The sequence below is a fragment of the Bombina bombina genome, chromosome 2 (assembly GCF_027579735.1).
Source record: "Bombina bombina isolate aBomBom1 chromosome 2, aBomBom1.pri, whole genome shotgun sequence".
In the NCBI taxonomy this organism is placed as follows: Eukaryota; Metazoa; Chordata; class Amphibia; order Anura; family Bombinatoridae; genus Bombina; species Bombina bombina.
The window spans coordinates 602,029,300-602,049,437 of record NC_069500.1 but is presented as its reverse complement, the minus strand read 5'-3'; positions in this window follow the sequence as shown (position 1 = coordinate 602,049,437).

Sequence of the window (20,138 nt, the reverse complement as noted above, 5' to 3'; positions counted from 1 at the left end):
AATCAGCTGATTAGTAAATGGTTATTTTACCTGCTCTCATCTAAATGTAATCCTGAAAATCTGGCCTGTTGGAGAGGCCCGAGGACAGATTTGAAAACTAGTGCTCTTCAGGAACTCAAGAAATGCTTTTGAAAGGTAATTTCTTGTGCTAATATTATATTTCCATTATTTCAGAGGCTTTTAATCTGGCCTTCTCTGAATATTTCTGGATCATATTGTTTAACAATTAAAAATGTGCTTATTTTATTTTTTTTTATTCCAAAAGATTTGGTACTTTTGGATTTTTCCAGTGACTACAAATTAAATTCCTAGCGATAGAATTACCAAATTTCAAAATTTACCAAATCCACCTCCCTTAAAGGGACACTGTACCCAAAAAAAATATTTTGTAATTCAGAAAGAGCATGCAACTTTCTAATTTACTCCTATTATCAATTTTTCTTCGTTCTCTTGCTATCATTATTTGAAAAAGAAGGCATCTAAGCTTTTTTTTGGTTTCAGTACTCTGGACAGCACTTTTTTATTGGTGGATGAATTTATCCACCAATCAGCAAGGACAACCCAGGTTGTTCACCAAAAATGGGCCGGCATCTAAACTTACATTCTTGCATTTCAAATAAAGATACCAAGAGAAAGAAGAAAATTTAATAATAGGAGTAAATTAGAAAGTTGCTTAAAATTTCATGCTCAATCTGAATCACGAAAGAAAATTTTTGGGTACAGTGTCCCTTTATATAAGATGTGGTAACTGCAATTCGATGATTAAAGGCCCTAATTTTGTACATCCTCTCACTGGTAGAAAATTTCAGATAAAAGGTTTTTTTACATGTGATACTGCTTTTGCGATCTATCTCATAAACTGCCCATGTGGAAAAATTTACATTGGGGGAGACGACCCGTCGTGTCCGTGATAGAATATACAACACAAAAGCAATATTAGATGCAAAAATTTAGAGGCACCAGTGTCAGGTCACTTTATCCAGTGTGGTCACAATATCAGTCAGGTTCGTTTTCAAATTATTGATGCAGTGCCACGTCCCAGACGGGGGGTGGGGGGGGGGGAATAGGGAATTAATCCTTAAAAGGAAGGAAGCATTTTGGATCTATAAACTCAATGCTATGCAACCCCTTGGCCTAAATAAAGAATTGGACTATACTCTATTTTTGTAGCTATTTTCTTACAGCTTATAAATTACTGTGTTTGGTTCATAATTAATACGCTGAAATAATATTATGTCACTATTGATATCTGTGTAAACCATTGCTATGTATATATTTTTTGTATTGATTTTAATTGCCATCCTGCATTAAGGTGTAACAAGAATGAAAAATTCTAATTTTTGTTGTAATAAAGCAAGTAACCACTAGGTGGGGTTGCTAGGAGGTGTTAATTGAACACCTGTGTGCAGGTAGGCTATATAAGGATTAAATAGTGTGTTTGAGCTTTGTATGATTAAGGGTCCTGTACCCGAAACGTCACTGTTTTTATTCCAGTATGTGGAAATAAAGACTTTTTATATTGCAAGGTGCTGCCTCTCTGTGGATTTGTGAATATTTAAGGGATTACAGCACCCTTCTTTGGCTTGCACCTGACAGTGGAGCTGGGCTACAAGTGTTTCAATATTTCCCTTAAATAAGATAAATTATTCTAAAGCTAATTTAACTTCTTTCTTAAGTATTCATTTTAACCTGTTATTAAATTTATGCCAGAATTTGTTTGATAAAATTTACATTTCCAGCATATTCTGTCAACTTCTCTACCCATATGTTTATGTATAATTGACGTAGCTACTGGACTTGTGACTCTTGTGAAGAAGGAGAGTGTAGCTCTTTCAACTCTCTTTAAGCTTTGTCTCACCTCAGTTTCCTCTACCTCACTGTTTCTCCTCCAAGTTTGTGCTCACTCAAAAACTTATATTTCCATTTTGTAAAGATAAGAAATTTACGGCTAGATTCAGAGTTCTGCGGCCAAAGGGATGCGTTAGCTACGCTGGCTTTTTTTCTCCCCCACCTTTTAAATACCGCTGGTATTTAGAGTTCACAGAAGGGCTGCGTTAGGCTCCAAAAAGGGAGCGTAGAGCATATTTACCGCAACTGCAACTCTCGATACCAGCGGTGCTTACGGACGCGGCCAGCTTCAAAAATGTGCTCGTGCACGATTTCCCCATAGGAAACAATGGGGCTGGTTTGAGCTGAAAAAAAAACCTAACACCTGCAAAAAAGCAGCGTTCAGCTCCTAACGCAGCTACATTGTTTCCTATGGGGAAACACTTCCTAAGTCTGCACCTAACACCCTAACATGAACCCCGAGTCTAAACACCCCTAACCTTACACTTATTAACCCCTAATCTGCCGCCCCCCCGCTATCGCTGACCCCTGCATATTATTATTAAACCCCTAATCTGCCGCTCCGTACACCGCCGCAACCTACATTATACCTATGTACCCCTAATCTGCTGCCCCTAACACCGCCAACCCCTATATTATATTTATTAACCCCTAATATGCCGCCCCCAACGTCGCCCGCTACCTACCTACACTTATTAACCCCTAATCTGCCGACCGGGACCGCACCGCTACTATAATAAATGTATTAACCCCTAATCCGCCTCACTCTCCGCCTCAATAACCCTATAATAAATAGTATTAACCCCTAATCTGCCCTCCCTAACATCACTGACACCTAACTTCAAGTATTAACCCCCTAATCTGCCGACCGGAGCTCGCTGCTACTCTAATAAATGTATTAACCCCTAAGCTAAGTCTAAACCTAACACTAACACCCCCCCTAAGTTAAATATAATTTAAATCTAACGAAATAAATTAACTCTTATTAAATAAATTATTCCTATTTAAAGCTAAATACTTACCTGTAAAATAAACCCTAATATAGCTACAATATAAATTATAATTATATTGTAGCTATTTTAGGATTAATATTATTTTACAGGCAACTTTGTATTTATTTTAACCAGGTACAATAGCTATTAAATAGTTCTTAACTATTTAATAGCTAAAATAGTTAAAATAATTTACAAAATTACCTGTAAAATAAATCCTAACCTAAGTTACAATTAAACCTAACACTACACTATCAATAAATTATTTAAATACAATACCTACAAATAACTACAATTAAATAGACTAACTAAAGTACAAAAAATAAAAAAGAACTAAGTTACAAAAAATAAAAAAATATTTACAAACATTAGAAAAATATTACAACAATTTTAAACTAATTACACCTACTCTAAGCCCCCTAATAAAATAACAAAGACCCCCTACCCTATTCTAAATTAAAAAAGTTCAAAGCTCTTTTACCTTACCAGCCCTGAAAAGGGCCATTTGCGGGGCATGCCCCAAATAATTCAGCTCTTTTGCCTGTAAAAAAAAACATACAATACCCCCCCCCCAACATTACAACCCACCACCCACATACCCCTAATCTAACCCAAACCCCCCTTAAATAAACCTAACACTAAGCCCCTGAAGATCTTCCTACCTTATCTTCACCATGCCAGGTTCACCGATCCGTCCTCCGAAGTCTTGATCCAAGCCTCCGAAATCTTCATCCAAGCCCAAGCGGGGGCTGGCGATCCATAATCCGTCTGAAGTCTTCTATCAAGCGGCGGCTGAAGAAATCCATCATCGGGCTGAAATCTTGATCCAAGCGGGCGCTGAAGAAGTCCATCATCGGGATGAAGTCTTCTATGAAGCGGCATCTTCAATCTTCTTTCTTCCGGAGCCATCATCTTCCAGCTGACGCGGATCCATCCTCTTCTACCGACGCCTACTCGCCGAATGACGGTTCCTTTAAATGACGTCATCCAAGATGGCGTCCGTCGAATTCGATTGGCTGATAGGATTCTATCAACCATTCGGAATTAAGGTAGGAAAATTCTGATTGCCGGATGTAATCAGCCAATCAGATTCAAGTTCAATCCGATTGGCTGATCCGATCAGCCAATCAGATTGAGCTCGCATTCTATTGGCTGATCGGATCAGCAATCGGATTGAACTTGAATCTGTCTACAGTGTATAGTTACAGTGTATAGTTAGAAAGCTAAGAAGGCACAAATTACAAGCTCCCCTTGCCTGCACTTTTCTTGGTTGATTTAAATCTTATATCTGCACAAATAAAGGCTATATCAATTACAACTCTTACTGATTTTACTTTTCACCCAATAATATATATTATTTTTATTTATTCAGAAGACACAGGTGGGACACAAAACTTAACAACCAACAGCTTGTTACATGGCAGCAAGACAAATGAGAAGTACATTTTGAAAACAATAACAGAAAAAAAAACATTAAAAAACATTAGTAGCATACATTTAAAATAAGTTGCTGCTAGCTCAAATTGCTGATTCAGAGGTGAACCATCATTTTATAATTTAATACTGAGATGCAGAGCCACCCAAATTCGTAAGATATTCTGCATTCTGAGACTAAAATAAGCAGGCCATAGAAGCTGATTCAACTAATATTTTTTGTTCATAATATCTTTGGTCATGAAGGTTTCTCATTCAAAGAGACACTAATTTAAATTCTCACTCAGTATCCACCCCCTTCATCTTCACTCCACCACCATGCACACATACATAGTGGATTTATATACTTTTGATCAGTCCAAAATAGAAATGGAAAGCACAGAACAGCCCATTTGTGAACTCAGAGGCTGCATATTTGACCATCTGATTGATGTAAAGTCATGCTAATGACAAAGATCAACAGATGATGACAAAAGCAAGAGGGACCAGTATATGACACTTTCATTGTTGGCATCTTTAAAACAAATCCTAAATATGTTTATTACACATTTCAGTAAATATTTATCATTACTAAAATCCACATGAAACTTGTTGAAACTAAAAGGGCATTTTAAAATGGATTATTATTATGTTTTAATTAAGTGAAAAGTGATGTTCCATGCTTTTATATTCATGGAGGTGGTGTTCCTTTCAACCAATGGCATTGGAGAATGTTCCTTATCAACCAATGCCATTAGCAGTGCAAAAAACAGATTTTCCTGTTTCAATATCAATTTGAGTAACATAAATTTTCTTTCAAAAGATAGTTCCCTCTAGTTCAAAATAAAACTGAACTGCTCATACCTTGAACAAGTAGGGTTTTTGGTTGGGCCAGTAGATTTTTGAGTGCCTAGGGCAGCACAAAACCTAAATACGCCACTGCTATGTCTTCTCCTTTGTACTCATCGTACATGTCGCAACACCATTTTTACTTTGCTGGGTCACTAAGCTCTGCTCCCAATACCTACCAAAAGAGATTGAAAGCTTATCCCTTTGTGTGCTCTAGGAGGCACTGTTCCAGATCTCCATATTTGTTAGCGAGGGCCCCAGAATCAATCACACTATACACACTCTCTCATACATAAAACATTACTAGGGCAAACTGTTACCCACAGGTGCTTCACTTTTTGATGTATTAAGGGCAAGCTCTCACCCTGAATCTTTCAGTAGTATGCTCAGTGCAGTGCAACCTGTCACCCCTAAAGCATCAATTTGTTTTATCTGTTGGTATTGGAGCTGTTTTTTTATATATGCATTACTTTAATACATGGTTTTATCTGCTGGTATTTGAACTGTATTTGAGATATGCATTACTTTGCTACATGGCTTTATCTGCTGGTATTGGGGTATGCACCCTTTTAACTCTATATAGCAATCACTTGTTAGGCTGAAAGTTATGCAAGGGCAGTGTGTGTATGCCCCATTGAGGCAGGGCTGCATACAATGTATTTCCAGCTTGTCACACACATAATAGGAAACTAGGAGTGGATATGTGGAACCTGTTAGAATGGTAATTTAGTTTTATTTTTTTTATAACACTGTAGGGAGTAAAGAAGAGATTGTGTATCATTCTAATTGCTAAGTAACTGGTACTGTGCCACCGAATTATGTGTATAGTTATGTGAGCAGGGTGTGTAAAAGCATTATGTTTCAGTATGGTGTTTATGGTCATTGTGTGAATATATTGTGGGCCAAGTACTGTTTTGTTCAATGATCTGTGTGTGTCTTTGAGAAGCGTTTTGTATGTGTCCAGTGAGCAGAGTGTGTGTGCATGTTCTCATCCATCAGCTGGGTATTTGACTGTGCACTGGTTCAGCTATAATGAAAACCTGCCCTGTAGAGGGTACTTGAGGACTAAAAGAATTTATTAGTTTCTTACCTGTATGCGTATGTTGTAAATAGTGCTAATTGTCATTGTGCAACATGCCAATTTAATAATAAATTTAAGCTACCGATGCCTCACCAGTCTCTGACCTCACCGCACATCACTGATATGTATGTATATATGTATGTATGTATATATATATATATATATATAGAACAGACAGAACAGATACAATGGAGAGATATAGACAGACAAACATAGAATAAATAGATAGAGAGAAGAACAGATAGATAAGATATATAGACCAGACAGATAGACTGGCCATGATGTAAACTGGATGATAATATTTTTAGATTAAAACATGTTTTTTTTTACAAAAGACATCACCAAAAGAGATTTACTTTTCTTGTTTTAAACTCACAGTTTAGGAAAGGCATGAGGAGTTTGACTTATCTTTAGCTGGTTTCTTCTTCCTGCAGCTGCCACTATCATAACGCTGTGTGTAACTCTCACAGTGCAGGGGTGACAAAGAGCATTGCTGCTTGATAGCTATTGGAGGATGCAGCTGTCAGTCATCTCAGAGCCTCAGCTAAACCAATGAGGCAGGATTACTTCAACTCCATGACATCACCATTGTCATGGTTCCCTAGCAGGCTACTTCCTTATGACGGCAAGTAGGTTAGAAACTCTCTTGCTTTCACTGCTGCTGATTAAACCTCCTCTGTGCTGCATTATACTAAAGCTGGGTAGTAGCATGTATATTCGGCACAGTGCAGAAGACGAGCTTAATCAGTAGTAATGTATGTGCTCCCGGTACATAAATAATTGGAGCCAGGTTCTTCTTAGACTGTAACTGAGGTAAGGCAACGTAGCTCTAACAAGCCAGGCTCCACTCACCTCCACTCCCCACTTTCAGAAGCTCCCTTTCTCACTCAAGTAAATCCACAACTGCTCTAGGCTCCATAATAAAATTGTGCACATTTGGAAGTTATGTGCGGTCCGTCTAAGAGGGAACAGTAGTCCTGGCTGTCCTGGATCCTCCATTGATCTCTGGCTCTGTGCAGAAAATTTGTTTTAATTTGGGGGGGGGCACATGGGGTGGGCAAATAATAAACTAGGGGGAATATTTGCCTATGAATACCTGATAATAATAATAATAAAGCCAGTGAAGGGATTGGCAGAGAGGTGCAGCAGATGAAGAGTGACGTGTAAGAAAGATGAGTCTGGGTAGAGGCATTCATTATGGATTGTAAAGGAGCTAGGCGGCACCTGGGGAGACCAGAGAGGACAGAGTTGCAGTAATTGAGGCGGGGGAAAGGATGAGAGAGGAGATTAAATCTTAGTTGTGTCTTGTGTAAGGAAATGTATAGTTTTAGAGATGTTTTTAAGGTGGGAAAACGGCAGGATTTAGCCAAGGACTGAATGTAAGGAGTGAAAGAAAATCTGAGTCAAGTGTGACCCCAAGACATCAGGCATGCAGGGTAGGGGTAATGTGGTGTTTGTCGACAGTTATAGAGAGATTGGGTTTGAGATTTTGATAGGGGGGAAAATAAGGAGCTCAATTTTGGAGAGATTTAGCTTGAAATAGTGAGAGGACATCCAGGAAGAGATGTGAGAAAGACAATTAGTGACACGGGGTTAGCAAGGAAGGAGATATGTCTGGTGCAGAGAAGTAGATTTGGGTGTCGTTGGCATACTAATGATATTGGAACCCATGGGACTTTATAGGGAACCTAATGATGATGTGTAGATTGAGAAGAGAAGGGGACCGAGGACAGAACCTTGCGGTACTCCAACAGAAAGTGGTGACGGGACAGAGGAGGCCCCTGAGAAGGCTACACTAAAGGTACGGTTTGACAGGTAGGAATAGAACCACAAGAGGGCTGTGTCACAAATGCCGAAGGATTGGAGGGTTCAGAGCAAAAGAGGGTGGTCAATAGTATCAAAGGCTGCGGGCAGATCAAGGAGGATAAGCAGGGAGAAGTGGCCTTTTAATTTTGCTGTAAGTAGGTCATTGGTAACCTTAACTATGGCTGTCTCTGTGGAGTTATTGGGGACGAAATCCAGATTGCAGTGGGTCAAGGAGGGAGTTAATGTAAGGAAATGGGATAGGGCATGCATATACTAGCTTTTCGAGAAGCTTTGAGGCAAGGGGGATTAGGGAAATAGGGCGGTAATTGGATGGGGAGGTTGGATCAAGAGAAGGTTTTTTTGAGGATAGGTTGTGAGCCAGTGCATGTTTCAGAGATGAGGCAAATATACCGGTGCTGAGGGAGAGGTTGAAAATGTGTGTGAATAAAGGTTAAGGGTAAGAAGCGAGGGAGGGGAGTAGCTGTGAGGGGATAGGTCAAAGGGACAGGTAGTGAGGTGGAGAGCGCAGTAATAAGTGCCAAAACTTCTTCCTCAGTAACAGGAGAAAGAGCTACATTTATGGCTATGTGGGGTTGTGGTTGATTGCGAGCGTTTGAGGGGTGAGAGAATGGAGTATGTTGAGAGCTGATTTCATTTCTGATGGAGTAGTATTTGTTATTGAGGTAGCTGGCAAAGTCTTGAGCTGAAGTTGTATTGGGGGGGGTGGGCGGAGAAGAACATTGAAAGTGGAGAACAGACGTATTGGGTTTGAAGAAATAGTAGAGATAAGAAGTAGAGAAGTAATGCTGCTTATATGTAGAAGATTAAGGGCGCAGAATAGTAGGAGTTCAAAATGAACTTGTAATGAAGGAAATCAAGCGGACTCTGAGATTTTCTCTCAAGTGTCGCTCAGGCAGTTCGGAAACATCTGCGTAGGTACCATGTCAGAGGACCGTATGCCAGGGCTGAGGATGAGTGTGGTGATTTCCGAGCTATGGTATAGAGGGGCGAGAATGTCAAGGACGGATATAAGAGTGGAATTATAGTGGCAGATAGATTGTTCAGGGCAGGAAAAGGAGGAGAAGGATGAGAGGAGAGGTTTGAGGGAATTAGCAAGCTGTTGCTGATCTAATGACAATGGTTCTGTGAAGTTTGGTGTGAGGAGTAGAATGAGGGAGAGTTGTAGGGAGGGATGAGATGTTGCAAGTGAGGAGATGGTGATCAGAAAGAGGAAACTGAGAGTTTGTGAAGTTTGAAATAGTGCATCGATAGCTAAAGAACAGGTCAAGGGAGTAATCATCTTTATGAGTGGGAGAGTCAGTCCATTGTGACAAACCGAAAGAGGAAGTGAGTTGCAGATGTTGTTTTGCAGGGGAGGCAGTGGAATTGTCAAGAGAGAAGTTGAAATCCCCAAGAATGAGGGCAGGGGTGTCTGAGAAAAGGAAATAAGGTAGCCAGGCAGCCAAGTAATCTAGAAATTGAGTTGAGGAGCCAGGGGGTCGGTATAGTGACTGCAACACGTCTTGAGAGGGGAGAGAATAAGAAAATCATGTGGTGTTTCGAATGAGGAAAATTTGAGGGAAGAGATGGGATGTATTTGATTGGAAGGTGCAACGAGACGAAAGTAAAATACCTACACCACCTCCTTGTCTATTACCAGACCTGGTGGCTGAAGTGGAGACCCCCATGTGACAGAGCAGCATGGATGCTGTGTCTAGGGGAGAGAGCCAGGTTTCTGTTAGAGCCAGAAGGTTGAGGGTGCGGAGATAAAGAGGTCATGTATGGAAATGAGCTTGTTGCAAACGGAGCGAGGAGTTCCAGAGGTGCACAAGGTGAAAGGGTTAATGGCTTTAGTCTATGGAATGGTACACATGGATGTGCACGGCTAGGAAGTTGTTGGGGAACAGGATTAGGGGGAGATGTCACCAGGCAGCTAGTATAAGCAAGAGGAAGAGTGACATGAGATGAGATTCAGATTTTGCAATAATTAGACTGGTTTTTGAGATGCGGTGCAGGGGGGAGAGATGTGTTTAGGAATAGATAAAGTTCATGAGTGCAAAAGTAAGGTGAGTTTAGAGAGATGTGCTAATGAACAGTGCAGGTGGTGAGGGGGAAGGAGTAATGAATAAAGTAGGTTTGTTATAGAGACAAGAGGTAGCAAAAAGGAATATAAAGATATTGAGCATTTTTAAAAAGTGGAATTAATTAAACACATAAGAAACAGTATTACAGCAGCACTTGCATAAGGAAACAATGAGATACACAATATTACAAGAGTACTTGCCTTATGTCTTGCCCTTTGTCCAGTCCTTGTTCAATTCTTGTATAATTCTTATCTTAGTGCCTCACTTATAAAAATGTTTACTTTAGAAATGTGAACATATCCTATTGTAACAATGCATACTGCCCAGGCAATGCACCCCCAGTGCAATGCACAGCCCAAGCTAGTGTATTCTTTGTTTGTATGATATACCTGTACCCGGTAGATATGTATTTTACATGAACAGTATCAGATATATATATAGAAATATTTATTTTAAAAAATGACATTATTTTTTTATAGGTGAAGAACATAGTAATGTAAAACATGCGTTTTGCGCATTGCGAGTTAGCGCACATGAAAACTTTGTAATCTTAAGGCTCGTTTACTGAAATGTTTGCATATAAAAAATAAAAAAATATTAAAAAGTATTACACATACTGTAAAATATATATAAATATTATATGGATTTTTTAGAGTGGTTTTACAGTATGTATAATTTTTTTTTATCATTTTATTATTTTTTTTAATAATTTATATGTAATATTTCAATAACGCGGCTATGTTTCATGTGCACAAAACGCATATTTTACATTCCTTCTTCATATAGAAAATAATGTACTTTTTAGTTCATATATATATTTAATACCGTTCATGGTGAAATACATTTCTATACCTATATATCTATAGGAATAGATAAGCAGGTATCGTATATACACATATATAGAAATATGTTTTTAAGAATAAAAAGGACATTATCCTGTAAGTGAAGAACACATGTAAACACATAAATGCATATGTTAAAATATAGAGAGACAGTACATAAAAAAACAGCACTGCTGAAGTATAGGGCAAGAGGTTATTTTGCTAAGTGCACTAACAGGATCCTGCAAATCCCATAATAATCGAATATGTAAAAACAGAAAAGTTCCAACACTGTTTCATCAAGGTAAATCCTTTATTGAGGTTAAAAGGTAGACAGTAAACAGCGACGTTTTGGGCCTACATAGCCCTTACTCATGCTGTAGTATACAGGTATACTTATTTATAGCACCTGTGCATAGGTAAATTAACCCTTCAATGGGCATATAAGCCACATTTTTTATGTCATGCTGCTATCTAGTGGCCGTGGTAAATAACATATCACAAACTTTGGTATACCTGTTAGATTACAATTTATATTAAAAACAATAATACATAATATTAGAAAAAGATAACACCTTACTATACAATATTAAAATATACTAGTGACAAATGCAAAAAATGAAAAAAATAAAAGGAATAAATGTAAATCATAATCTTTATTTAAACCTACTGGATGTAGAGTCCATAACGTTTGAATCCACCAAACTTCTCTCTTCTTTATACATCAATTCCCTATCTCCCCTTCTCCTTAATTTTGGTATATGATCAATAATCTGAAAACCCAACTGACTGTGTGCCCTGCAGTGGTTAAAGTGAGCTGAAACTGGAAGGGTCGTATATTTGCTTCTAATACTTGATCTATGTAAGCTGATCCTGTCCTTGAGGGGGCGTATGGTCTCCCCCACATAGCCACATCCACTTTGGCATTTGAGTAAATACACAACATACTCTGTATCACAGGTAAAGTAACCATTGATTTCCCTTTTCTTGTTGTCATTAATCTGGGCTATATGTCTAACCCTTGCTTGATCATAGAATTGCACTGGGCGCAGTTTAAACCCCTTAACGCCGAGGACGTGCAGGGTAACGTCCTCAAAAAAAAAGGCAAGGTTAACGCCTGAGACGTACCCTGCACGTCCTCGGTGTGGAAAGCAGCTGGAAGCGATCCTGCTCGCTTCCAGCTGCTTTCCGGTTATTGCAGTAATGCCTTGATATGGAGGCATCCTGCAATAACCTTTTTAAAAGGCCATCTGGTGCAGAGAGAAGGCCACTCTGTGGCCCTCTCTGCACCGGAGATCGGTGGGCTTAACTGCGTTGGTGGGTGGGAGCCGGACCGGGAGACGGGAGGCGGGTGGCAGCCATCTATGGCCCCGTGATGTGGAGGGGGGCGGGGATCGTGGGCGGGGGATGCCAGGGGGCGCGCACTAACGCGTGCACGGGAGGGCGGGGCGGGCGCGGTGGCACGGGGGAGGGAAGCGAGTGGGAACCGCTACACTACAGAATAATAAGTGTAGAAAATTAAAAAAACATTGGTAAAAAAAATAAAAAAAATCAGATAAAAAAAACACATCAGTTAGGTGGTGGGGGGTTGGTCTGTGGGGAGGGGGAAGCTACACTACAGAAAAACCGGCAAAAAATAAATAATTTTTTTTTTTGCAAACTGAGTACTGGCAGACAGCTGCCAGTTCCCAAGATGGCCCCCAATAAGGAAGAGGGGAGGGTTAGAGAGCGGTTTTGGGGGGGGATCAGGGAGGTTGGGGGCTAAGGGGGGGGATCCCCCTTATTTTATTTTAGTACTGGCAGACTTTCTGCCAGTACTAAGATGGCGGGGACAATTGTGGGGTGGGGGAGGGAAGGGAGATGTTTGGGAGGGATCAGGGGGTGGGATGTGGTCAGGTGGGAGGCTGATCTCTACACTAAAGCTAAAATTAACCCTGCAAGCTTCCTACAAACTCCCTAATTAACTCCTTCACTGCTAGCCATAATACACGTGTGAGAGGCGCAGCAGCATTTAGGGGCCTTCTAATTACCAGAAAGCAACGCCAAAGTCATATATGTCTGCTATTTCTGAACAAAGGGGATCCCAGAGAAGGCATTCACAACCATTTGTGCCATAATTGCACAAGCTGTTTGTAAATGATTTCAGTGAGAAATCTAAAATTGTGAAAAATTAAACTTTTTTTTTTTTTTTTATTTGATCGCATTTGGCGGTAAAATGGTGGCATGAAAGTATACCAAAATGGGCCTAGATTAATACTTTGGGTTGTCTACTACACTACACTAAAGCAAAATTAACCATACAAGCTCCCTACAAGCTCCCTAATTAACCCCTGCACTGCTGGGCATAATACACGTGTGGTGCGCAGTGGCATTTAGCGGCCTTCTAATTACCAAAAAGCAATGCCAAAGCCATATATGGCTGCTATTTCTGGGCAAAGGGGATCCCAGAGAAGCATTTACAACCATTTGTGCATAATTGCACAACCTGAAAGATATTTAGTGTTCTAATGTAACTAGCGCTAATTTTGAAAAAAATGGTTTGGAAATAGCAAAGTGCTACTTGTATTTATGGCCCTATAACTTGCAAAAAAAGCAAAGAACATGTAAACATTGGGTATTTCTAAACTCAGGACAAAATTTAGAAACTATTTAGCATGGGTGTTTTTTGGTGGTTGTAGATATGTAACAGATTTTGGGGGTCAAAGTTAGAAAAAGTGTGTTTTTTTTCCATTTTTTCCTCATATTTTATAAAATTTTTTATAGTAAATTATAAGATATGATGAAAATAATGGTATCTTTAGAAAGTCCATTTAATGGCGAGAAAAAACGGTATATAAATTGTGTGGGTACAGTAAATGAGCAAGAGGAAAATTACAGCTAAACACAAACACCGCAAAAATGTAAAAAATAGGCCTTGGTCCCCAAACGGACAGAAAATGGAAAAGTGCTGTGGTTATTAAGGGGTTAAACAAGAAAGCTCTTTTTCTCTCCTTCAATCACAAATTGGTTGAAAACCTTCTTAGATTTGTATTGTATCTCAATTATTTTTTTGTAATGATTTCAGTGAGAAACCTAAAATTGTGAAAAATGTAACGTTTTTTTTAATTTGATCGGCATTTGGCAGTGAAATGGTGGCATGAAATTACCAAAATGGGCCTAGATCAATATTGGGGTTGTCTACTACACTACACTAAAGCTAAAATTAACCCTACAAGCTCCCTAAAAGCTCCCTAATTAACCCCTTAACTGCTGGGCATAATACACGTGTGGTGCGCAGTGGCATTTACCTTCTAATTACCAAAAAGCAACGCCAAAGCCGATATATGTCTGCTATTTCTGAACAAAGGGGATCCCAGAGAAGAATTTACAACCATTTATGCCATAATTGCACAACCTGAAAGATATCCAGTGTTCTAATATAACTAGCGCTAATTTTGAAAAAAAATGGTTTGGATAATAGCAAAGTGCTACTTGTATTTATGGCCCTATAACGTGCAAAAAAAGCAAAGAACATGTAAACATTGGGTATCTTCTAAACTCAGGACAAAATTTAGAAACTATTTAGCATGGGTGTTTTTTTGGTGGTTTGTAGATATGTAGCAGATTTTGGGGGTCAAAGTTAGAAAAAAGTGTGGTTTTTTTCCATTTTTCCTCATATTTTATAATTTTTTTTTATAGTAAATTATAAGATATGATGAAAATAATGGTATCTTTAGAAAGTCCATTTAATGGCGAGAAAAACGGTATATAATATGTGTGGGTACAGTAAATGAGCAAGAGGAAAATTACAGCTAAACACAAACACCGCAAAAATGTAAAAATAGCCTTGGTCCCAAACGGACAGAAAATGGAAAAGTGCTGTGGTCATTAAGGGGTTAAACAAGAAAGCTCTTTTTCTCTCCTTCAATCACAATTGGTTGAAAACCTTCTTAGATTTGTATTGTATCTCAATTATTTTTTTTCCAGGATACATATTGTCTGCAACGAAAGGGCACGGCTATGGGCTCCAATGTAGCCCCCGCATAGCTAACATCTTTGTTAGCCAAGAATACACTTATAGCACTCCTAGGTCAAAAATTAACAAAGTTAAATCAATATCACTGGCTATTCACTGGGAATAGATAAATAGAAGGCAAGATTAATAGAACTACTAAAATATAACTTTTATTGGGTTAAAATAAAATAGGATGAAAGATTAAAAACACACTTAGGTACCGATTGTAGTACATATGTAGATATCCAAAGTGATAATACTTATGGTATATGTTAGAACCACCGATCCAATTTGGGTTAACTGTGTCCAAGGATCGTTAATGTAGTGGATCCAAATGTATGTATGGGAGGACAAGAATTGTGTGGAATTGACAATAAGAAATATATATGTGAGTATTGCAGCAAGAGTGGGGTTTGAGCTCTACATAGCGTGTGGATTAATAGCTAAGTCTCACTACTTGTACACAATAAAGTTGTACAGTATAAAGCAGGCCGCAGTAGTTAATGATAAATTTAAATACAAATAATGTTTGGTGTAAAAGTGGCTGGACTAGATTACCAAATTCAAGTAGCTCCAGAGAAATGTATTAATAGCTGTTTCAACGAACCCTCCACAACAAGGTTAGGATGTGTAGGTATAATGGATTTACACGTCTAATGTGTACTCATATTCTGAGTTAACATGTGATAATTTGTTACGATTAACTGAACAGTACCCGTTTTACTCAGTTTGGTTGTTAATGTATATATCAACTTGCAGATGGATAATTGAACTTCCTGTACAAAATCCAAATGGTAAGCGGTTGTTCTAACAAATTATATCAACCGTCCTTATCGTGTTCTGTTTATTAACCTGTTACTGGTACATTTGTTATACACAGTGACATCCGGTACTTAGTGTGTGTGTAGCACACTTGTATAGCAGCTAACGTTATAAGGATATGTTGACACTTAGTGATACAGTTACCAACGTAGCTGCGGTTTGTAACAAATTACCTCCCAATCATAACAATGCCCTCTCATTCAGGCACATACACGGAAACTGATTCACACTGGTCAGGTAGAACGATTCATTCATGCTTAGTACTGGATCAGTGTATCTCAATAATAATTTTAAGTTAATCTAATGGATCAATGGACTACAGTAAATATTGGTAGCCTAAGGCTTACTAAAAACACAGGAGCTCCTAGGACTCCTCACCATTGCCCTAACGTCCCTATTCAATTATCCATCTGCAAGTTGATATATACATTAACAACCAAACTGAGTAAAACGGGTACTGTTCAGTTAATCGTAACAAATTATCACATGTTAACTCAGAATATGAGTACACATTAGACGTGTAAATCCATTATACCTACACGTCCTAACCTTGTTGTGGAGGGTTCGTTGAAACAGCTATTAATACATTTCTCTGGAGCTACTTGAATTTGGTAATCCAGTCCAGCCACTTTTACACCAAACATTATTTGTATTTAAATTTATCATTAACTACTGCGGCCTGCTTTATACTGTACAACTTTATTGTGTACAAGTAGTGAGACTTAGCTATTAATCCACACGCTGTGTAGAGCTCAAACCCCACTCTTGCTGCAATACTCACATATATATTTCTTATTGTCAATTCCACACAATTCTTGCCCTCCCATACATACATTTGGATCCACTACATTAATGATTCTTGGACACATTTAACCCAAATTGGATTGGTGGTTCTAACATATACCATAAGTATTATCACTTTGGATATCTAAATATGTACTACAATCAGTACCTAAGTGTGTTTTTAATCTTTCATCCTATTTTATTTTAACCCAATAAAAGTTATATTTTAGTAGTTTTATTAATCTTGCCTTCTATTTATCTATTCCCAGTGAATAGCCAGTGATATTGATTTAACTTTGTTAATTTTTGACCTAGGAGTGCTATAAGTGTATTCTTTTCTCTGTTCTGTAGCACCTAAGTTAGTTATACACAGCACCCACACCCTGCCAAACCCAGAGGTAAAACATTGGGTATTTGGGGGGTAGTTATCAAGCCGTCTACTTTTCTGACTTCGCCGGCCCAATACGCCCGCCTAAGCTCGCCTCACATCGCCGCCGCGGACCTGAAAAAATACGCCTAAATTATCAAAAAAAGCTGTCAAAAAGCCACGGGGCGATGAGCAGCGGACTGTGACAGTTATCACTCATCCGATCTCGCTGCCCTTCGGCTTTTTCCCAGCTTTATTGCTAGCCTGTCACTAAGCACTCACACTAAACTACACTGTTCTATCCCTATACCGGCGCCCCCGGAGCCCCCCGCAACTCAATAAAGTTACTAACCCCTAAACCGCCGCTCCTAGACCCCGCCGCAACTCTGATAAATGTATTAACCCCTAAACCGCCACTCCTAGACCCCGCCGCAACTCTGATAAATGTATTAACCCCTAAACCGCCGCTCCTAGACCCCGCCGCAACTCTTATAAATGTATTAACCCCTAAACCGCCGCTCCCGGACACCGCTGCCACCTACAGTATACCTAGTAACCCCTATGCTGCCCCCCCTACACCGTCGCCCTCTATAATAAAGTTATTAACCCCTATCCTGCTGATCCCGCACCTCTCCGCAACTAAATAAATAGTTTAACCCCTAAACCGCCGCTCCCTGAACCCGCCGCAACCTATATTAAACCCTATTATAACCCCTATCCTGCCCCCCCTACACGTCGTCACCTATAATAAATTTATTAACCCCTAATCTGCCTCCCCTACACCGTCGCCCCCCTATAATAAATTTATTAACCCCTAATCTGCCTCCCCTACACCGTCCGCCCCCTATAATAAGTTTTATTAACCCCTATCCTGCCCCCCACTATGCCGCCGCCACTGTAATAAAATTATTAACCCCTAAACCTAAGTCTAACACTAACCCTAACACCCCCCCTTACTTAAATATTAATTAAATAATCTAAAATCATATTTTTATTATTAACTAAATGAATCCTATTTAAAACTAAATACTATAACCTATAAAATAAACCCTCTAATATAGCTACAATATAAATAATAATTATATTCTGCTATCTTAGGATTTATTTTTATTTTACAGGTACCTTTCAATTTATTTTAAATAGGTACTAATAGCATATTAAATAGTTATTAACTATTTAATAGCTTACCTAGTCTAAAATAAACTGAAATTATCCTGTAAAATAAATCCTACACCTAAGTTACAATTACACTAACACTACACTATACTTTAATAAATTATTCCTATTTAAAACTAAATACTTACCTGTAAAATAAACCCTAATATAGCTACAATATAAATAATAATTATATTGTAGCTATCTTAGGATTATATTTATTTTACCAGGTAACTTTGTATTTTTTTTTAGCTAGTTAGAATAATTAAATAGTTATTAACTATTTAATAACTACCTAGCTAAAAGAAATACAAAATTAACTGTAAAATAAATCCTAACCTAAGTTACAATTAAACCTAAACACTACACTATCATTAAATTAATTAAATAATCTACCTACAAATAACTACAATTAAATACAAATTACATAAACTAACTAAAGTACAAAAAATAAAAAAGCTAATGTTACAAAAAATAAAAAAATAAGTTACAAAACATGTTAAAATATTACAACAATTTTAAGCTACTTACACCTAATCTAAGCCCCCTAATAAAATAAACAAACCCCCCCCAAAATAAAAAAATGCCCCTACCCTATTCTAAATTAAATAAAGTTCAAAGCTCTTTTACCTTTCCAGCCCTTAAAGGGCCATTTGTGGGGGCATTGCCCAAAGAAAACAGCTCTTACAAACCCCCCTTAACAAAACCTAACACTAATCCCCTGAAGATCATCCTACCTTGTCTTCACTCCAGCCGAGGCAGCGATGGAACCGAATGTGGACATCCGGAGCGGAAGAAGTTAATCCTCCAAGCTAGCTGCTGAACGAAATCTTCCATCCGATGAAGTCATCATCCAGGCGGCGCTGGAAGAAAAGTCTTCGATCACGGGCCGATGTCATCTTCAAAGAGGCGCTGAAGAGGTCTATCTATCCGGGCGATGTCATCTTCCAAGCCGGGGTCTTGAATCTTCCTTCCGCCGACAGCGGAACCTCCTTCTTCACCGACGGACTACGACGAATGAGGCTCCTTTAAGGGACGTCCATCCAAGATGGCGTCCCCTCAATTCCGATTGGCTGATAGGATTCTATCAGCCAAATCGGAATTAAGGTAGGAAAAATCTGATTGGCTGATGGAATCAGCCAATCAGATTGAGCTCGCATTCTATTGGCTGTTCCGATCAGCCAATAGAATGCGAGCTCAATCTGATTGGCTGATTGGATCAGCCAATCGGATTTTACTTGAATCTGATTGGCTGATTCCATCAGCCAATCAGAATTTTCCTACCTTAATTCCAATTGGCTGATAGAATCCTATCAGCCAATCGGAATTGAGGGGATGCCATCTTGGATGACGTCCCTTAAAGGAGCCGTCATTCGTCGTAGTCCGTCGGTGAAGAAGGAGGTTCCGCGTCGGCGGAAGGAAGATTCAAGATCCGGCTTGGAAGATGACTTCGCCCGGATAGAAGAACTCTTCAGCGCCTCTTTGAAGATGACATCGGCCGGATCGAAGACTTTTCTTCAGCGCCGCCTGGATGATGACTTCATCGGATGGAAGATTTCTTCAGCGCCGCTTGGAGGATTAACTTCTTCCTCTCCGGATGTCCACTTCGGTTCCATCGCTGCTCGGCTGAGTGAAGACAAGGTAGGATGATCTTCAGGGGATTATTGTTAGGTTTTTGTAAGGGGGGTTTGGGTTAGATTAGGGGTATGTGGGTGGTGGGTTTTAATGTTGGGGGGGGTTGTATTTTTCTTTTACAGGCAAAAGAGCTGTTTTCTTTGGGGCATGCCCCCACAAATGGCCCTTTTAAGGGCTGGTAAGGTAAAAGAGCTTTGAACTTTATTTAATTTAGAAAAGGGTAGGGCATTTTTTTATTTTGGGGGGTTTGTTATTTTATTAGGGGGCTTAGATTAGGTGTAAGTAGCTTAAAATTGTTGTAATATTTTTAACATGTTTGTAACTTATTTTTTTATTTTTTGTAACTTAGCTTTTTTTATTTTTTTGTACTTTAGTTAGTTTATGTAATTGTATTTAATTGTAGTTATTTGTAGGTAGTTTATTTAATTAATTTAATGATAGTGTAGTGTTAGGTTAATTGGTAACTTAGGTTACGGATTTATTTTACA